Raw genomic sequence first — 14,137 nt, forward strand, 5'->3', positions numbered from 1 at the left:
TAAACAGGTAAAGGGATCCCTGACCATTAGGTCCGGTTGTGGCCGACTCTGGGGTTGCGGCGCTCATCTTGCTTTATTGGCCGAGGGAGGTGGCATACAGCTTCCAGGTCATGTGGCCAGCATGACTAAGTCGCTTCTGGCAAAATCAGAGCAGCGCACGGAAACGCCGTTTACCTTCCCGCCAGAGCAGTACCTATTTATCTATTTGCACTTTGACGTGCTTTCGAACTGCTAGGTTGGCAGGAGCTGGGACTGAGCAACGGGACCTCACCCCATCACGGGGATTCGAACCACCAACCTTCTGATCGGCAAGTCCTAGGCTCTGTGGTTTAACCCACAGCGCTACCCGCGTCCCTTAAATTGGCATTAGCTGTACGTATATAGCTTGTTGCATTCCTGCGGGCAGGGAACACCATTGTTCAGCTTTGGCATACATTGAATGGGTGGTTGAGGTTTTCAAAATGGTGGGTTGGTGTTTGGTTGTTGTTGTTTTTTTGACTTTGTATGCATATTTCATAGAAGAGTTTGGCCAAGATTGCATTTGGCAGCCAGTTCTCATATAACTTTTGCACTTCAAAATGACATCATGTGCATGCGCGGAAACGGTGAAACGTGACCCGCATATACACGCAGTCGCATCTTACGTTTACTTCAGGATGCGAACGGGGCTCCGGAACGGATCCCATTCGTATCCAGAGGTACCACTGTATTTGTTTTTAGGACCCACCCTATTCTATTGACTGAAATTTGTTTTAACACATATAATATTGGATCAAATATTAAATGCCTCGTGGTGAAGGATGGGTATAGACCGAGGCAACCGCTGTCAGAAATAGTATAACCCAGAGACAGGTTTTCACCTCAGTGAGAAGTAGGTAAAGGTAAAGGTACCCCTGCCCGTACGGGCCAGTCTTGACAGACTCTAGGGTTGTGCGCCCATCTCACTCAAGAGGCCGGGGGCCAGCGCTGTCCGGAGACACTTCCGGGTCACGTGGCCAGCGTGACATCGCTGCTCTGGCGAGCCAGAGCCGCACACGGAAACGCCGTTTACCTTCCCACTAGTAAGCGGTCCCTATTTATCTACTTGCACCCGGGAGTGCTTTCGAACTGCTAGGTTGGCAGGCGCTGGGACAGAACAACGGGAGCGCACCCGGCCGCGGGGATTCGAACCACCGACCTTTCGATCGGCAAGCCCTAGGCGCTGAGGCTTTTACCCACAGCGCCACCCGCGTCCCTTCAGTGAGAACTAAGCACCCCCCAAATTCCTTATCTGAACCATATGTGTGTATGCATAATTTGTGATACTGTTTTGACAAAAAGATCAGTTGGCAAAAAACAAAGTGAAAAGGACAGGTTGGAGGAAATGAAATTGAATCGAGCGTAAAATGAGAATAAATCTATCCCATCGTTGCATATTTCCTGGAACATTTTATGTCAAGAAGTAGACAATAGTAGTAAGGCAGACTGTTTACACAGCAAGAGTCTTAAATGGTTTAGGAAAGCATGCAAGTCCACAATAAGAACACTTTAGAAAGGGGATTAAGGCTTCTGGTACAGAAACGAGCCTACTTTTCTCTGATATCCATTACACATTTTCTTGACACCACCCCAACCCAGAATTTATAGATGCTGCTGCAAGGCAGCTATTTCCAAGCCAAGAAAATCCCAAGATGCTTACATCTGTCTAGATGTCAGGGGCATGGTGTGGAAAATATATTTCAAAAGTGCTAGTCATATGAATGGTTGTGGAAGAGGCAGCTTGTTAGAGAGGATTATGTGAGATGCTAGTTATTACTTCACTGGCCAGCTACCAGCTTCCCAGTGGACAATGGAGACAGAAGAGCAAAAGCAAATCAATGGCAATTCACCATGAGTTAGAAAAGCAATGTTTAAAGTTTGTACTCCATATTGTTTTTTTAAAAAACAGCAACAACAAACAGATCTAAGTATATTGGAATTGTGAGTGACAATTTTCACTTCTGTACCAAACCATTGCTTCTAGTGCAGCTCTGAAATCTGCATATGAAAATGAAGAAAGCAGATTTATTTGTAAATATTTCAGTAGTCCTTTTCTTTACCTTAACTATTAAGAAGCTCACAATGATAGAAAAAGAAAATAGAATTACCAGATTAAGATTACCAAATTAAAAAAATAAGCAAACAAAGAAAAGAAAAAGCTTTTCAAAAGTTCAAGGCCTATGTGTGCCTCTGTGTAACAGATGGTCTACATTCTCACAGAAAAAGACGGGAACACAAGTTAGGTGTGTGACATTATATAATAATGTGAAGTCTGAAGGGACTTGTCAAAGAGGTTACATAGCTGGAAATAATGAATAGTTAATGATCAGTCAAATTCTTGGCCCTACATCTAGTATATTTTCATCAGAACTATATTGTAAATTACGAGGCAAATCCCAATAGAGTCATAATTTGATTCTGTTGTAGAAATTACCATAGCACTGTGTAACTTTCACTCAGAGAGCATAATCTGTGTCTTCCATGTTTGGGGCCAAAACCCCAACAATTGTACTGCTTGTTTCTGTATATTTTATATTCACAGAAGACTGGGTGCTGACTGAAATGTTCTGTTTCAGACTCAAGTGTCTAAACGAATCTAGTCCACAAAGCACAGGATTATTATTATTTTTGCCCTGTGGTTTTTAATACTTTTTCTTCAGCCCTCTGTATTAACTGCCAACTTTAGCAATGGGCCAAGGGGGCACATCTCCCTCCATTTTCAGACCCTCATGAAATTGAAATAGCTGTGTCATTGATGCTTCTGACCACCAGCCCCAACAATCACCCCAAGTTATCCTCAGTCATAGCCAAGGGACACACGGTGTTCACTATTGCTCTCTTTCAGGCATGTCAGGCCTGGATCCCTCTGTAGTGCCACCCCAAAACAAATTAAGAGACTGAGGAGATTTTAGGATTGTTGCCTGAGGATATCATTTCAGCTTATCAAAGTCTTGCCTGGCTGAGATGAAGATGGCAGTCCTTAATTGTATCTCAAGGCTGTAGTGGATTCAGGCCTCCCAAATTGCAGATTCAGGCCAAACATAGTTTCGGACAGCAGTCCTACTCAGGTGAGGCACTTGATGTAATGAACTTTATGCTGTACTATTCTTGTCAGGTGTTTTCTTTAGTAGAAAAATTGAGATAAGCAGTCAAGCCCTATCTTTCCTCTTCTGTAAGTTTAAGATCCCTTCCTTCCCTCCCCCACCCCACCTTCAGAGCCCATTGCTTGCTCAGGCCACAGCAGCCTATAAAGACAATTGATTTAATGTGGCAGCAGAGGTGAAGGAAGAGCTGTGTAAGCTGACGGAGCTAGGCTGATATATAAAAACAGCTCCATGCCTCATAAACCTAGGCTTATTATTAGCAGGCTGAGTTAGATCACAAGATGTCAAATGGTGAGCTTGAGAGTCCATTACACTTTAATTCCTCTTTGCTTTCCACACAAGAAAAAATGCACCAAAAGTAAGTTTTTTTTAACGGCATTTAAGAGAGAACTCTGCTATTTCAGGATTATTATTGAAAATAAATATCACTGTACATATTTTTACCTAGTAGGGATAATGGGCTCCAGAAATGAAAGAGGTTTTAGTAGAAGAGGAGGGATGTAAACTGAATTGCCATCCTTTTTCTGGCCTCATGTGCTTTTAATTGTATGTCAGGCAGAAATCCAACAAGTGTAGCATTCTACCTTAAGGATGGTATAAACTTCAAGCCCAACGAGAAACAGTTGCGGGAGTTGGGTATGGTTAGCTAGCCTGGGGAAGAGGAGACTGAGAGGAGATATGATTGTCATCTTCAAATATGTCAAGGGCTGCCACATGAAAGATGGAGCAAGCTTGTTTTCTCTTGCTCTGGAGGGTGGGACCTGAACCAACAGTTACAAGTTACAAGAAAGGAGATTCCGACTAAACATCAGGAATAACTTTATGTTAGTAAGAGTTGCTTGATAGTGGAACGTGTTCGGAGATACTGCCAGGGAGATAAAGTCCATCTTGACTCCACGTCGTCTCCGGACATCCATCAATCTCCCGTAGACACGCAGTATCAGCAATTAGCGACAGGAGCTCCAGAAATAGCTTCCCAAAGATCCAGAGCTCTTGCACTCTCTATCAGCAGATATGCACAACGGAAGATGCACACAGGAGAGCATTATTTAGAGGTTTATTCAGTGTTGATCAGAACAAAGAAAAGCCATGACTGCCTGCTAGAGTTTCCGGCAGTGAGTGAGAAACGAAAGCAAAAGACACAACAGAAACATCCTGTGAGACAGGAAATACGCAGGCTGTGAGACAAACATCCTGCTCCCTTTTAAGGTGGTAGAATTGCCTTCCTTGAAGGTTTTTAAGCAGAGGTTGGATGACTTTAGCTGAAATTCCTGCATTGTGGGGGTTGGACTAGATGACCCTTGAGGTCCCTTCCAACTCCACAATTCTATTATTTTTATAAGCACAGTCTAACCATGAGCTTTCAAGCTTATGTATAACAAAGCAAATGTGTTTTTTGTACATTGTACAGTTTTGTGGAAACACTAGATGTAAAGTGCATACATGGTGTATAAACTGGCTTGCTTATGTAATTTTTGGCTTGTGAGATTATGAACTTTAAAAATTGTTCAATAAGTGCAGATGATATGTTACAATTTTGACGTTGCTTCGTAAAATAAATCTCATAAGCCTCTAACCTTGTCTGAACATAGAGGGAAAGGGCTTGCCTGATTTATTGGGGAAAAGCCTTAAGCTCTGGGTGACATTAGCAGTGAAAATGTCAAGTTCTGCAGTATGTAGTACATAAGCATGCTGTAATTTCACTGTACTTAATGTTATGGAACAATAACCAAGGCTTTGTATGGTTCTACGCAGTCATTTTGTAATACCAAAGGCTGGTCTATTTATCACAGAGGGATCTTGAGGAATGGTCTCTGCATGATGACTTCATCTGCCAGTGTAATATTAATTTAATTTAATTTAATTTAATTTAATTTAATTTACATACCACTTTTATTTTCTGAGGATCTCAAGGTCGTGTACACGGTTTTCCTCCTTTCCATTTCATCCTCACAACAAACCTGTGAGGTAGGTCAGGTTAAGTGATGACTGGTCCAAGGTGAGCTTTATGGCTGAGTGGGGATTTGAACCCTGCTCTCCTAGTCCGACACTCTAACCATTACACCACACTGGCTCTCAGTACATAGAGCTGATCACCATATTTTGCTTCTGCATTACATGACAGTCCATTACATGTGTTATGATCCTGGGACCAGACCACATCTTCAGGCTGCAGATTCAAAGTGGGAGAGGGAATTGTCTCCAAGGCCAGCCCCAGATGCATTTGCTAATCCAGAAACTCTGTTGCAAAAGGAGCCCTTTGTGCCAGTATTGCTCCAGCTCTAGGAGGTCACATTGCCCTTCTCTGACTGCAAGAACTCCATCTCAGAAGTCCTAGGGGAATCACAGTCTCCTTTGCTCTTATTTAAGGCTCACTCTGATGTTGACTGCTGCTGAAACAACATTTGAAGCAACCATTCTTATGCATGTTGCCATCCCAATCAGTCACACGCACCACAATTTGGGCATGTGACAGAATATTGACACAGCCTTTTCAAAACAGCAGATCACTGAAGGCAATTCCTAAAATGCATATTTGGAAAATAAGTCACCTTATTTAGCGGCATGTTGACAAAGTTAGCAAGCTGAGTGATAAAGTGGGCTTATAGTTCTATTTATTCCCAATTGCTGAGATAAATTAAGGGTACATTCCATTTTGGGACCCCTTCTTGCTGTCCTAAGAAATTATTCTTTAAGGATCTGTTTCCAGGCCCTCAGGTCCCAGACAATGGCTTCTCAGTTTTTAAAGGGAAGATTTTGCAAGATTTCACTGGAAGACAGATTTCATATCTGTGGTGGAATACCTTCCCTATTTCTTGCTTATTTTCCAATAACATGTAAAGTTTGCCTACGATAATGGCAAACTTTTCACAGCAAGTTGTTTGTTGTATCAGGTTTAAACTGATATGTCATTCCACATGACTTCTCCATCCTTTTCTCCTTTTATGTCATTTCATTATGTTGTAATCATGCCTGCAAGGGTGGTCATTTTTAAAAAACATCTATATGCTGTGCTGCGTAAATTTTAGGCACCTGACTGATAATATTTTGTCAACTGAAAATATGCTTTAATACCTCTGATCCCATCATAATTTCAAAAGTAGCTTGTTATGCATGCAGTGTTTAAAAATTTGTTAAATTATGTGACAACCATCATTATCACCTTGACATCATAAAAGTTAAGATTTTAGGTTTTGTATAAATTGTATTTCCAATTTTTCGTGCACATTTGTTCTTATACTTTCTTTGGATTTTCATATTTTTTAACTTGTTTATTAATATTAACAGTGGCTATCAGCTGCACAATAAAGTGATTGGCTGAAATCATCTTCTTACAAAAGTTAGAATTATATTCCACCATGACTGAACTTTAGTGAACCAGTGATGCCTTGCAATCCATTTCCCCCCCATAGTTTTACGATTCTTTATTTTGGTATTGCATACTACTGAAAGTAAGAGAACAGATGTACTCTGCAGCAAACTAGATTGTTTTTGTTCCTTTTCTGAAGGAAATAGTAGTGATGGGTAAGGAAGCACTGGAGATTGTAGCGCTCGTAACATTTCATGTGGGGATTAGGTGCCATTTTTATATTTAATCTAGTGCAGCACCATGTCATGGCTTGACACCTCATTTCAGACTGGCTTGTAGGAGCCTCGGCAGAGACAGAGGACCACAGAGAATACAGAGTAGGATTAACTGAATTTATATTGAAGATACGTCTCCTTTCATCATAATGGATTTCCAGTCAATGTTCGTTAATATGATTCATGTGGAGAAACGTAGAACCAAATTACATCCATATGTGTGAGAAGTCCCTATGGAGGGATACCTGCCTGCTTTCTTTCTGCAATAAAGATTCAAGGCCCTTCCTCAAAAGTTCCTTCCCAAAGACTCCCAAGTAGCACCCTTACAACAGAATGACCTCCAACCGAATCTTAAAATGGAAATTCATCGTAAGAACCAATTTCTGACCCCCTCCCAAGTTCCCCCTTTCACCTGCAGCCCCAGAGGATTGGGGGATCCTCCTGAACAGCATGGGAGGTGACATGAAGGACATGAAAATTGCCTCCGTCCCCCTTTCCTCTAGCAGGATTTGAGTCCCTTCCAGGAATGGAAGGGGGTATTTCAGTTCAGGGAAGGGGCATTCTGAATCCAACCCAGTGTTCATAACTCCAGTTCTTACTTATTCCTTTGTTCAGTTACATATAACTAACTGCTCAATAAAGTTTAATCCCAATAGTGGTATACCTGCTTGTGTTTACACATGCAAATATGAGACGCGTAGGCAGATGATAAGAATAAGAGTATTTGTACCCCGCCCATCTGACTTGGTTGCCGCAGCCAGTCTGGGCGGCTTCCAGCATATATAAAAGCATAATAAAACATTAAACCTTAAAAAGCTTCCCTATACAGGGCTGCCTTCAGATGTCTTCTAAAAGTCAGGTAGTTTTTATTTCCTTGACATCTGATGGGAGGGCATTCCACAGGGTGGGCGCCACTACCGAGAAGACCCTCTGCCTGGTTCCCTGTAACCTCACTTCTTGCAGTGAGGGAACCACCAAAAGGCCCTCAGAGTGGGGGTGGAGACGCTCCTTCAGGTAAACTGGGCTAAGGCTTGGAAATGTATTGGGGGCAATGTAGGTCTTTCAGGACCGGTGTTATATGGTCTCGGCAGCTGCTCCCAGTCACCATCCGCATTCTGGATAATTTGGAGTTTCCGAGTCATCTTCAAAGGTAGCCCCACATAGAGCGCATTGCAGTAGTCCAAGCTGGAGATGGATAATGAAAACATGCAGTACTAGTCTCAGTGTAGTAAAGTGAATTAATTAAACAGTGTTGAGAAGAACATGGAAACCAAGTTTAGTTTCAAATGTCAAGAGGCTATGATTTAAAAGAAATAAATATTAACAAAATTTGGTTTTCTATTTTTGTTCCTTGGGTTTCTAAAGATAGCAAAGAAATCTCATGTGGAAGCAATTGTTTGGCTTTGGAGAAACAGTGTTAACCCAAATGGGAACCAATTTATTTCTGTGTAGTAGAGACTGGCCCAGTGAAAGCATTTCCATGAACCTGAGTGGAGTCAGCTTGACTCAAATTGAGATGTAGCACAGGCCTCTCTAGAGCATCACTTGGGCACATGGGTTTTCCATTATGTGAAATGAAGGATGTGTTCACCCTGACTAAACTGGGCTTGTAAAGGATAAAGGAATCATTGGCTCAAATTCTATATCCTGTCTTACATGGGGAAGCAGCCTGCATTATCTGATCTCAAAGTATACAAAGAAGAGAGCAATTTTCTTTGCTCACCATTCCTGTTTACTTCAGAATATGCAGTATAATCAGTAAAAGAAAAAGGTAATAGAATAACATAAACCGGGGAGGGTGGAGGGGAGAGACACAAGAGAGGTCTGGCGGCAAATGAAATGTGTTATTTCCAGCTAGCTCTGCATAACCAGTAAAAGGAGACATAAAGAAGTTTTCAGTGTGAGGCAGGCTCATAATATAAAAACAAACCATCAAATTTTAGTGGAAGCTAAAATAAAGGCTGCAGTATTGGGGGGGGGGACAGATTCATGTGGAACATCTTTAATGGCAGAGAGAGAGGGAGAAAGAACATGAGTGCATGTTTAGTGCATTTGCTTTTGTTCCAAAAATCATAAGCTTATGCTGAAAATCGCCTCAGATCTATTATAGGCTCCAATGCGGGGGGGGGGGGGGCGGCGAGCGAGTGGGCAGGTTGTTGATTATTTTTAAATGCAGGTAGACAAGATTGGGGTCTGTTTGAATCTTTTATACAGCTTGAATTCATACTGGCAAATGTGTAACCATATGGTTTGACTATGTAGAGAAATAAGATGTGACTCTAGAAGATCCTTGATCCGGCTTTGTGTGTGTGTGTGTGTTATTTCACATATATGTGAATATTTGTGAATATTTTTTTTTTAATGTAGTGAAACAGACCTACAGTTTATACAATAGGGCCTGGCTGTTTTGACTGCCATTGTAGCAATGCTATGTGTATTCATGCATACTGTATATTGCAAACATTACCAAGAGAAAACTGATGGGAAATAATGAGAGAGGGCTCCCAGGCATTTGGAAGAGAACTTTTAATTTTTCTCCTTTATAGTATTTTCTCCCCTTGGGTTTGTTTGCAGGCTGCAGGCCTATTCGTATGCTATCTTTGATTGCTGACATGTGCATTGAAAATACCTCTTGTGAGGTCTTAAGGCACCTAACAACAAGTTGTAATAAAATAAATGTTGATAGTTCATGAAAGCACCTAGATGCAGCAGTTTAAAAAGAGTAAATAAGCAGCTGCTATTAAACAACAATTCTGATTAAAAGGAAGGAACTAAAAAAATCTAAGAACAGTTAAAGACCAGTTAACAGTTGAAAAGAGCAGCATTTGCACTGAAAAGGCAGCCATGAAGGTGTCAGACATAGTGAGCTTACTGAAAGCTTCATGAATTTGTATGCCGCCCTGGCACAGGCGCCAATCTAATCATTCCAGTTTTTCTAAACATGCAGGCATGAGTACTATACTTTTAAGCTGTTCTTTTGCTGCTCCCCATGGCTTCTCAATTTTAATTAAGTATAAGTTCCCACTGTTTTAATTGCAACCAACAGACAAATGTCATCTTCCCCAGCTGGCAACGGAGTCCATTTATTGGAAATCAAATGCAATTCAATCCCTTTCTCGTCTGCAACTTACTTAAAATTTTAAAACCACAGGCCAGTTTCCCATGCTTTCCCTCAAAGCAGCCTAGATTCATAATGTAGAAGCCGTCTAGAGTGACTGAGGCAAAACACTCAGATGGGAGAGGAATAATAATAATAATAATAATAATAATAATAATAGACATCCCTATTTTCATCAGAGAAATGTTGGAGGATATGTGTCTTGCCTTTGTGAAACTGTGCTATTCTTTTTTAAAAAATTGTGGCATGGCCTGGGTTTATCTAAGTTCTGTGTTCTACCACCACCAACCCAGTTACTCCTATCTGCTCTATTACCTTTGACAGAAATTTTACCCAGGTTAGGCAAATTAGCAGAATGTGTTTTTGCTAAAAAGGTGGTGTTGCTTGCTCGGGTACGCAGGGAAATTAATATTCAGTATCCGATTATTATATGCAAAGTAGATCTCCCCTCTTTCTGTTGCTATTAATATGAAAACTCTCTCTAGAGATGCATAATTTTTGTTTAGTCTAATCTTACAGTGGCTGGGACAACACAGTCAGATGGACAGTGTATAAGTCATCATCATCATCAAAGCCAAACATTTATACAGGTCTGCTAGCTATATCTGAGTGTGCATTTCAACTTTATAGGGAGCCCACATGAAAGGACAATGACTATTTCTCTTTTTCCTCTGGTATGAAGTGAAAAAGATGAAGCTGGATAGCTTAACTTAGTATGGTTGAGCGGTTGCCCTGGGCAGCAAGACCAGAATATTTGTTGGAACCCTGTAGCATAACTTTTAGCTTATTTTAGAAGCAAGCATGTCTTTCAGGTTGCAGAAAAAAATCTGAGCAGTTTCTTGAATGCATTGCTCACAGTGATGGTAACTCTAGCCCAGTGGAAGATCCTGTACAGAACAAATACTTTCTCCTAGCCTCCAAGGGCATGTGAAAGAGCTTACAATTTAAGAAGGAAGCCTCAGAAGTTATAAAAATGGAACGTTATGCGATGAGATGGCTTTGGCCACAGCAATGGAAAAGGATGGGCCAGGAAGATAAACACCTGTGCAGCATGAAGGAGAGGGCCTTCTAGGTAGTGGCGCCCTCCCTGTGGAACGCCCTCCCTTCATATGTCAAGGAGATAAGGAAGTATACAACGTTTTGAAGACATCTGAAGGCAGCCCTGTATTGGGAGGCTTTTAATGCTTGATGTTTTTATTACGTTTTTAGATACAGTGGTACCTCGGGTTACAGACGCTTCAGGTTACAGACTCCACTAACCCAGAAATAGTACCTTGGGTTAAGAACTTTGCTTCAGAATGAGAACAGAAATCACGCGGCGGCAGCAGGAGGCCCCATTAGCTAAAGTGGTACCTTAGGATAAGAACAGTTTCAAGTTAAGAATGGACATCCAGAACGAATTAAGTTCTTAACCCGAGGTACCACCGTATGCTGTAAGCAGCCCAGAGTGGCTGGAGAAACCCAGCCAGATGGGTGGGGTATAAATAATAACATTATTATTATTAGGAATCATGGTCCCAGTCTTGTGTATGGAGACGGATGTGGAGGATGAGCTGGCCAAGTGTGTGGCTGATGAAGAGCTGAGCAGGGCCTCTAACACTGAACCTGCAGAGCTAAGATTGTGGAGCCAGAGTCAGGAGCCTCACAAACACCCTTCCCTTGCTTAAGCCCAGTTGCCTCCTGCAGTACCATGCCTGCCCAACAATACAGGGATCATGTTGAGCAAGAGGCCACAGAGTGCAGATGAAGTACCCTTTAAGAGTCTCTATTCTCTGAGCAAGAATGGGGTATAAAGCTTGGGAGACGTGGACTTGAGGCAGAAGCTCATACGACCTCAGTTCACTTCCAGCCATAGAGGAAGCAATGCTCATCCATGGTACCACATTGCTCCAGTGGGCTTCATGGGCTGGGGTAGGAATGGCCTATCACTTGGAGTGCACAGCATTTTGTTATTATAAAGACTGAAAACTTTTCGTCATAAAATAATGCCTTTGTGTGCATTTGTGCGATTGTGTGGTTGCATGTCACTTTTACATGAAGAGGTATAATCTGGACAAATTTCAAATAGTTTGAAAGTTACAGCAGTTTAAAAGTGAATAGCAAGTGCTGGCGTCATATGTCTCCAACCATTTTTGCGACCACCTAAAATGCATGGGAAATCTCTGCTTTTAGCAGCTGAGATTATGCCAAAAATGCAAGGATATTGCATGGCTCTCGATTTCTCTGGTTGTGAAGAAAATACATTGTGTATTCCTAAAAAATATCAGATTTCAGTGTTCCTTTTTTAAATTACTCGTTACAGTCAGCATATGGTCATTGCCAAATTGATACTTCCTGGATGGAGTCAGAAGAAAAATGACCATTATTGGAGAGAGCAGGCTGAAGATCAGAAAGACAGTAGGTGGAGAAAGAGGAACTGCTCTTTTCTGTGTCTTTGTGTGTGAAGTGCTACAGCATATTCTTGCACATGGTGTTCTGTTAAAGGTTTTTGCAGGAGAGGGGAGCTGTCATGACTTCACTTGATTTGCAGTCTCTGTCTTGGCTTGTTTCCTCTAGTGATCATTTGTGCATTTCTTTTGAGAGCTGTGCCACGTCCATTTGTTATCACAGAAAGCAAATCAACAGTGGTTAAATGTGGTCTAGGTGATAATACAGTTGGGTAGATTCAGAGCTGATTGGAAGACAATGCTCAAAGGTCTGTTTCACATTTAGCAGTAAGCCAAACGATTGCTTATTGTAAACATAAGCAAGCATGCTGGTGCCTGGATGGAAAATTAGAGCTGCTTCACTCTTTCCCTGGCCCTGCTGCTCCCACACAATGGTTTGGCTTAGTGCTAGGCAGGTCAGAAGTGTAATGTGGCTGCATAAAACCATGGATGTGGTTTTAGACTGCATTGAACCATAGTTTCCAAGTTACAAAAAGTAACAGTTTCACTTTTTTCTGCACTAGTTAAATGCCATCTGGAGTTGTTTGTTGAGTTCTGGACACAGAACATTAAGAAGGATTTTGACAAATTGGAATGGGTTCAGAGGAGGGCGGTAAAGATCATCAGTGGAGTGGAAAACAAGTCCTATGAGGAAAGGTTGAAGGAAGAGAAGACTGAAGGAGAACATGATAGTACCCTACACAAGATGGCAAAGACTTGTTCTCTTCTGTCCCAGAAGGCAGAACAACAGATAAAGGGCTTAAGTTACAGGACGGTAAATTTGGCTGAACATTAGGAGATTTGTTTAACAATGGGACTAGTTACTTAGCGGTCGTGATGGATTTTTTATTATTATCCTATATTGCATTGTCTTTCGTGGAGCGTTTGGGAAGATTTTAATACATAATACTTTTATAATGGGGCCGACTTTCACCCTGATGAATTTTCTGTGGTGAATGGCATTGTTTTGGAATGCTAGGAATATCTCCCTGAATCAGAGACCACCTCTGCATCCATTCCATTAAAGAACCTTTATCTAGACAGAAGCAGAACATAGCACATTAATATAGTTTTGCCGTTGTCTGGGAAGCTCCAAGTTATTGCTGTCCTCTGCATCTCCCACTGTGCTCTACAATGGGCTTCCAGATGGCTTTTCAGAGACTGAGCTTTTTGAAGCAAGGAATGATGCCCTTGAATAACTCCCAACATTTGCTAATGGAGTCTGAGTAGGATGCTGTAATGCTTCTAAGTGGCTACTTAAAATTTCTCCAGCTATCTGCTTTTATTTGAATAGCCTGGGATTTAAAATGCAAATGTGCATCTTTTTATAAAGTGCTCTGTGATCAGTTAGGTAATTTTAGACTCTGGGCTTGATAGTCTCTTGGGGCCCACGTGTATGGTATCGTGTATTCGAAATGTGGCAATTCAGCCCCGCTTGGCTTAGGGGCCCTCCTTCCTGCTTTGCTGAGTGTAGCCTTGGACTCTGCCCCAAAGCCCTGCCCAGACAGCACCATCATCTGTGCGCTTTGTGGTGGTGCTTTTGCAGATGAAGGCAATGAAACTGACTGGCTGATATGGCCAGTTTACACCACATATGGATTTTAACTCCTTGCCACCGTCTGGTCCACTCTGCCTAGCTCCTCTCATCCATGCACACATCACAGATGTATTCATAGAATCATATAATTGTAGCATTGGAAGGGGTCCCAAGTGCTATCTAGTCCAACCCCCTGCAATTCAGGAATCTCGGCGAGAGCATCCATGACAGATGGATGGAATTTTGATAGATGGAATTCTGGCTGGAAAAGTACACAGGGTTACCGAAGGGTGAGACTGGTGTGCTGCTGATGTCACCCATCAAGTATCACACACAGTGCAGTCTGGAA

At 41.8% G+C, this 14,137-nt stretch overlaps 1 protein-coding gene across 8 annotated transcripts in view; it reads left to right on the forward strand.

Annotated features, from left to right (window-relative positions):
- The window catches only part of TSPAN4 (tetraspanin 4), a 503,822-nt gene that overhangs the window by 201,074 nt on the left and 288,611 nt on the right, over positions 1 to 14,137 (forward strand). The window contains exon 1 of one of the 8 annotated variants that reach the window (XM_083428341.1): positions 2,636 to 3,086. The exons of the other annotated variants lie outside the window; for them this stretch is intronic. The gene's annotated coding sequence lies outside the window, so the exon portion shown is untranslated. Of the gene's footprint in view, positions 1 to 2,635; positions 3,087 to 14,137 lie in introns of those variants that run through there. 8 annotated transcript variants of the gene reach the window in all.

Source organism: Podarcis tiliguerta (genome assembly GCF_965153285.1).
Source record: "Podarcis tiliguerta genome assembly, chromosome: 1".
Lineage (NCBI taxonomy): Eukaryota > Metazoa > Chordata > Lepidosauria > Squamata > Lacertidae > Podarcis > Podarcis tiliguerta.